At 42.9% G+C, this 6,103-nt stretch overlaps 1 long non-coding RNA gene across 1 annotated transcript in view; it reads left to right on the top strand.

Annotated features, from left to right (window-relative positions):
• LOC102480352 (uncharacterized) overlaps positions 1-6,103 on the top strand; it is a 19,827-nt gene that overhangs the window by 4,197 nt on the left and 9,527 nt on the right. Inside the window, exon 2 of the long non-coding RNA XR_333956.2 lies at positions 19-131. This is a non-coding gene — a long non-coding RNA (uncharacterized LOC102480352). The remainder of the gene's footprint in view (positions 1-18; positions 132-6,103) is intronic.

Genomic DNA, 6,103 nt, shown 5'->3' with positions numbered 1-6,103 from the left:
TCTTTCCCTTGCACATAGAGCTCAAGACAGTCATCCCTCTTCAGCTCTGCTGTGGTGGTCTTAGAGACTACTAAGAAGTGCTTTCTATTGTGGTATCCAACGCTGAAAGAAATCTGGCTTGTCCTAGACAGGTAATAGCTGACTTCTCTCTTCTCACATCAACAGGAAACTCCCTTCCTGAAACCAGATAGAACCTGATGAAGAGGCAGAGATGGATCCACCTTAATCTTGTAATCTTGTTTGCACCTGTCTCTGACCACCCCAGACACTCTGAACCTCAGCTGGGCACAGAGGAAGGGGTTGTGAATGAGGGATGTGCCATAATTCTAGCCCCCATACTCTTTTAGGAGTTGCTGAAAACATGGATGCACCTGCAAGTGGCTACAAACACTCAGCATCAGGTTGAAGCCAGATTGTCAGGTCTAAAAGTATTTTATAGCAATTCAGCTTGTCAGAGAGACACCAGTGTTCCTGGGCGGCTGGGAGGGGGTTAGAATATAGGCCAAGTGGCCTGGAGGAATGATTACTTCTACACAGGATAATCTTTCTCACACTGTATTATTTCTCTACATGCCCCCATTTAAAAAATAATAAGTAGCCAATTATTATCAATTTATTTGCTGCTTCTTATAATTACATTATCCATGATTAACTCACTGGAGTCTAATTTGACTTTAGAGTTATTTTGTGGGAAAGCTCCATCATTGGGCACGGTGGGACTCTTGCGAGTACAGCCTCACACTGTTGAGCTCATGGAGCTCAATTAATGCTTGTGGAAAAGGACAAAGAAGAGGATGAGAAATGGCAGTCATCTCAGTCTTGCTGAGTTGGAAAGTCCCTCCACATTCATTATTTTATTTGATACTCACACTAACACTACAAAGTAGCTAAGATAGCTATTATCATCTCCAGTTTACAAACTGGAAAATGGACCCAGGCCAAATCATAGCATGGTCCCCAAGATGGGATTAAAACCCATGTTGACACCCTCCTGGTCTCTCTTTCTCCACATAATGAATCTCTAAGGATATTGATTAATGGCATTGATGGTGATGATTTCTATAGTACTTAGAAGTTTGCAAAATATTTCCAATTCCTAATTTCATTAGATCTCTACAACAATCCTATAAGGTGGAAAAGAAATTCTAATCCCATTTTTACAGAGGAAGAGGGGATGAGAAAAGGCATTCAGGTAACTTTGTTTAAGAGAGGCGACTTATCCAAGATTACACCACTTTAGATTGTAAACACTTGATAAGAACCCTAGGCTCTGCCTTCTGATATTCTATTATAGTACCTTCTGAGGTCAGGGATTTACTAGAACATGTGTTTTTGTTTTTTTGTCTTCTTAAAAATAATTGCCAGAGGGTGCATGCACTCTGAGCTCACCAGAAAGAGATGGGGGAGTGGGGCAGAGAGAGAGAGTCAGAAAGCAGCTGCCATGGGGCATGGTAACACCACAATCACTCTTCCACATTTTTCTACCTTGTTGGGATTTGGGGCATGCATGCATATACGTGATAATGTTTTTCAAGCTTAGGTCTAAACTGTGAACTACATGGTCACCCATGTGGAAGCCAGTTACCTTAACTATCATATATAAATATCCATACTTTAAAACTACCAAAAAATTCTCATCGTATATGTGACCTCTAAACAATAGTGGGTTCAATGATTCTGGTCTCTTCTCTACCAATGGAGGTCTAAGGTGGTGGTAGGGGATAGGATTTAGGAAGAAGGTGAGAAGATTTCAGAGACCAAGGGGACAAGATCATGCAGGTAAAAGGGGGTAAATGTGTTAAGATGTCAGGCCAGGCAATGGTTACGTAGTGCTCCAAACTGCTGAAGCCAAAGGCTTGGAAAAATTGACATACCCAGCAGGTAGAGAAGTTTCTGTGGAATTATGAGAACAGAGAGCAGACTAATGAGGTGTTAAGGAAAGTTGGGGATGAGGAAGGGAGGTCAGGGACTATGGAAGTACTTTTTTACAATCTAGCTATTAAAGAGAGTGTAGAGTTTCAATGTTAGATTGTGTGTGGTGGGGCGGGACCAGAAAAAAGAACTTCCTGTTCTCTCTCTCTCTCTCTCTTTTTTTTTCCTGCCCCTTAAAAATGGCAGATGATGTCTTTGTAGAGGAAGAGTTAACTGAAAGGGAGAGAGAAGTAGGAGAGAAGGAGCTTAATTAGAAGACAGGAGGAGATGGATCTTTTTTTTTTTTTTGAGAGGTTTTTACTATAGGGCGCGTGCGCTCACCAGACAGACAGAGAGAGACAGAGAGATAGAAAGCAAGAAATCACCCCCCAGGGGAGATGGCCACGCCGCAATCCCTTCTTCTCCATTCTCCTCTCGGAATCTTGGGCACGCACACACAAGCGCCCGGCGTGAGTTTAAGCCACTGGTTCCGGGACTCGAACCACAGTTGGCTACATGGGAGTCCAGCGACATAGCCATTACGCTAACTGCTAGTCCCAGGAGGAGATGGATCTTGAACTGAGATGGAGGACTAACTTTAGAGCTGATTCAAGGCTCCTGGAGTGAGTTGAGACAGGAAGGAGAGGTGAAGATGCAGTGAAAGCATAAGTTTCTTGTATGTTTCCTGCCAATTTAATTTACCATAGTACTTATGTCACTTGCAGCAAGTGGCAAGCTATACAACCCAGCTGGGCACTTGCTGTCAACTCTGAGTGCAAGATCTCCTGGGTCTGGGTGCCTGGCAGCTTCTCACTGTCCTTCCAAATATGCTCAGTCCCTGGATTTCCCAGCTTGAACCACGAACCCTGTCTGGGGGCTTCTCCAGTCTCTCCCAAAGACCCCAGCCTTGGAGAACTCTCCTGAAAGTGATCGGGATAAAACACAGAAATGTATTTGACCAATTGTTTTCTTTGTTGTTGATTGATTTGATTGCTAACTATTTTAGAAAACTTGTACTGTATAGTGTACAGATCTGTCATGTTATAGCTATAAAATGGAGTATATTCAGTGATTTCTGTTTGTGTAGCTTTTTTTCTAGGCCTTGGACAGTAGTAGACTTCCATTGTTTCTAAGGCACATTCAGAGTGTTCCTATTATTTTATGTTTAGTGCCTTTCCCAGAGACAAAACTTTCCTAAGTCTATAAAAAAAATATTTTCAATGAGATCTTGAAGCACATCTAAAGCGCCTTCCCTCTATTCTCCTAATTTTCCAAATATATTTGTCTCCAAATTTCTTTTCTAATAGAAAGTATTCAGAAAGCTTTTAAAGACTGAACCAGATTATAAGGACAGCTTCCTCAAGCTTCTGAGTCATTAGGCCATTTTCTCTGGGGATAAGCCCATTTCCTACACTCTTTTGTGCTCCCCAAGCTAGTGACATCCTCCTCACCTACATGTGAGACTGTCCCATGGCAGGACTGTGACAACACTGGGGCTTACTTTTGAATCTGCCCTTCATTTGGGGGAACTCCCTGCTTAACATTCTATTTGTCTAATGTCCTCATTGGCAGTCACTGCTATACCATGGGCACAAGCAAGGCATAGATCAAGGTTGGGATGGATTTTATTGGAGATGCTCACAACTAGGTGTCCACAGAGAGGCCTTCTCTGGCTACCTTTTTAAAAATAAAATCTCTCTGGGCCAGCCCCCAGCAAGATGGTTAAAGCAGCTAGATCCGAAACAGCTGACCACGTGGATTGAGTTCTGGACCTGACAGCCCTTAAAAATGGCAGATGATGTCTTTGTAGAGGAAGAGTTAACTGAAAGGGAGAGAGAAGTAGGAGAGAAGGAGCTTAATTAGAAGACAGGAGGAGATGGATCTTTTTTTTTTTTTTGAGAGGTTTTTACTATAGGGCGCGTGCGCTCACCAGACAGACAGAGAGAGACAGAGAGATAGAAAGCAAGAAATCACCCCCCAGGGGAGATGGCCACGCCGCAATCCCTTCTTCTCCATTCTCCTCTCGGAATCTTGGGCACGCACACACAAGCGCCCGGCGTGAGTTTAAGCCACTGGTTCCGGGACTCGAACCACAGTTGGCTACATGGGAGTCCAGCGACATAGCCATTACGCTAACTGCTAGTCCCAGGAGGAGATGGATCTTGAACTGAGATGGAGGACTAACTTTAGAGCTGATTCAAGGCTCCTGGAGTGAGTTGAGACAGGAAGGAGAGGTGAAGATGCAGTGAAAGCATAAGTTTCTTGTATGTTTCCTGCCAATTTAATTTACCATAGTACTTATGTCACTTGCAGCAAGTGGCAAGCTATACAACCCAGCTGGGCACTTGCTGTCAACTCTGAGTGCAAGATCTCCTGGGTCTGGGTGCCTGGCAGCTTCTCACTGTCCTTCCAAATATGCTCAGTCCCTGGATTTCCCAGCTTGAACCACGAACCCTGTCTGGGGGCTTCTCCAGTCTCTCCCAAAGACCCCAGCCTTGGAGAACTCTCCTGAAAGTGATCGGGATAAAACACAGAAATGTATTTGACCAATTGTTTTCTTTGTTGTTGATTGATTTGATTGCTAACTATTTTAGAAAACTTGTACTGTATAGTGTACAGATCTGTCATGTTATAGCTATAAAATGGAGTATATTCAGTGATTTCTGTTTGTGTAGCTTTTTTTCTAGGCCTTGGACAGTAGTAGACTTCCATTGTTTCTAAGGCACATTCAGAGTGTTCCTATTATTTTATGTTTAGTGCCTTTCCCAGAGACAAAACTTTCCTAAGTCTATAAAAAAAATATTTTCAATGAGATCTTGAAGCACATCTAAAGCGCCTTCCCTCTATTCTCCTAATTTTCCAAATATATTTGTCTCCAAATTTCTTTTCTAATAGAAAGTATTCAGAAAGCTTTTAAAGACTGAACCAGATTATAAGGACAGCTTCCTCAAGCTTCTGAGTCATTAGGCCATTTTCTCTGGGGATAAGCCCATTTCCTACACTCTTTTGTGCTCCCCAAGCTAGTGACATCCTCCTCACCTACATGTGAGACTGTCCCATGGCAGGACTGTGACAACACTGGGGCTTACTTTTGAATCTGCCCTTCATTTGGGGGAACTCCCTGCTTAACATTCTATTTGTCTAATGTCCTCATTGGCAGTCACTGCTATACCATGGGCACAAGCAAGGCATAGATCAAGGTTGGGATGGATTTTATTGGAGATGCTCACAACTAGGTGTCCACAGAGAGGCCTTCTCTGGCTACCTTTTTAAAAATAAAATCTCTCTGGGCCAGCCCCCAGCAAGATGGTTAAAGCAGCTAGATCCGAAACAGCTGACCACGTGGATTGAGTTCTGGACCTGACAGCTTGATAAACATGCTGCATGTGTGTGCAAGTGCCTAAAATCCCAAAAGGAAGGAGAGACAAGGAGAAAGGATTGTGGATTGACCATTCCTCATGGAGGGCTAGTGTTTTCCCTCTCTCTGTCTCTCTGTATGTCTCTTTCCACTGAAAGCACACATCTTTTGGCAAAATTTAAAAAACATTAAAAAACAAACAATCAAAATAATTTCTCTGCATAGGACCTAGAATGTATCATCCTCCAACTGACAGATCACATGTCTGTTTCTCTCTTTAACTCAGTGAGGTGGTCATAGGAACAGAGGCATTTTCTGTTTTGAACTCGCTATGATTTCACTAGCCTAGCACAGAACCTGACCACTGGTTAAATTAATTGTGATTGGATATGGCTATCATGTTAGTGCTTGTGAGAATCCAAAAAGCCGAACTGGGAGCCAAGGTATCCAGGTTCATCTTCTGCCTCTATCTTCAGCTCCTCACTAGTCATCATGTACCTCACCCCTACCACCTGTAAAGTGAACTAGCCCCTGGAGTGCTTAACTATGCTGACATTCTTTGAATTTTGGAAGGAAGGAAAGTATTGGAGAGGATTATGACTTTCTTGATATTAAGCATGGGTTCACATCTAACTCTGCCACTAACTTGATGACCTTAGAAATGACACCTAACCTCTGAGTTTCAAACTCTCGTATAATAAGGACACCACTACTCCTGTGAGCACTGAATGAAATTACGTGTGTTAAGAATTGTGTTTGTTTATATTTGATGCTACTGTTAGGGATCAGGTTTCTCTTGGGGAGGAGAATGGTCTCTGCTCATTCATCATTCCT

The sequence above is a fragment of the Tupaia chinensis genome, unplaced genomic scaffold, assembly GCF_000334495.1.
Source record: "Tupaia chinensis unplaced genomic scaffold, TupChi_1.0 Scaffold000119_1, whole genome shotgun sequence".
In the NCBI taxonomy this organism is placed as follows: domain Eukaryota; kingdom Metazoa; phylum Chordata; class Mammalia; order Scandentia; family Tupaiidae; genus Tupaia; species Tupaia belangeri.
This window is presented reverse-complemented; position numbering and strand designations above follow the sequence as displayed.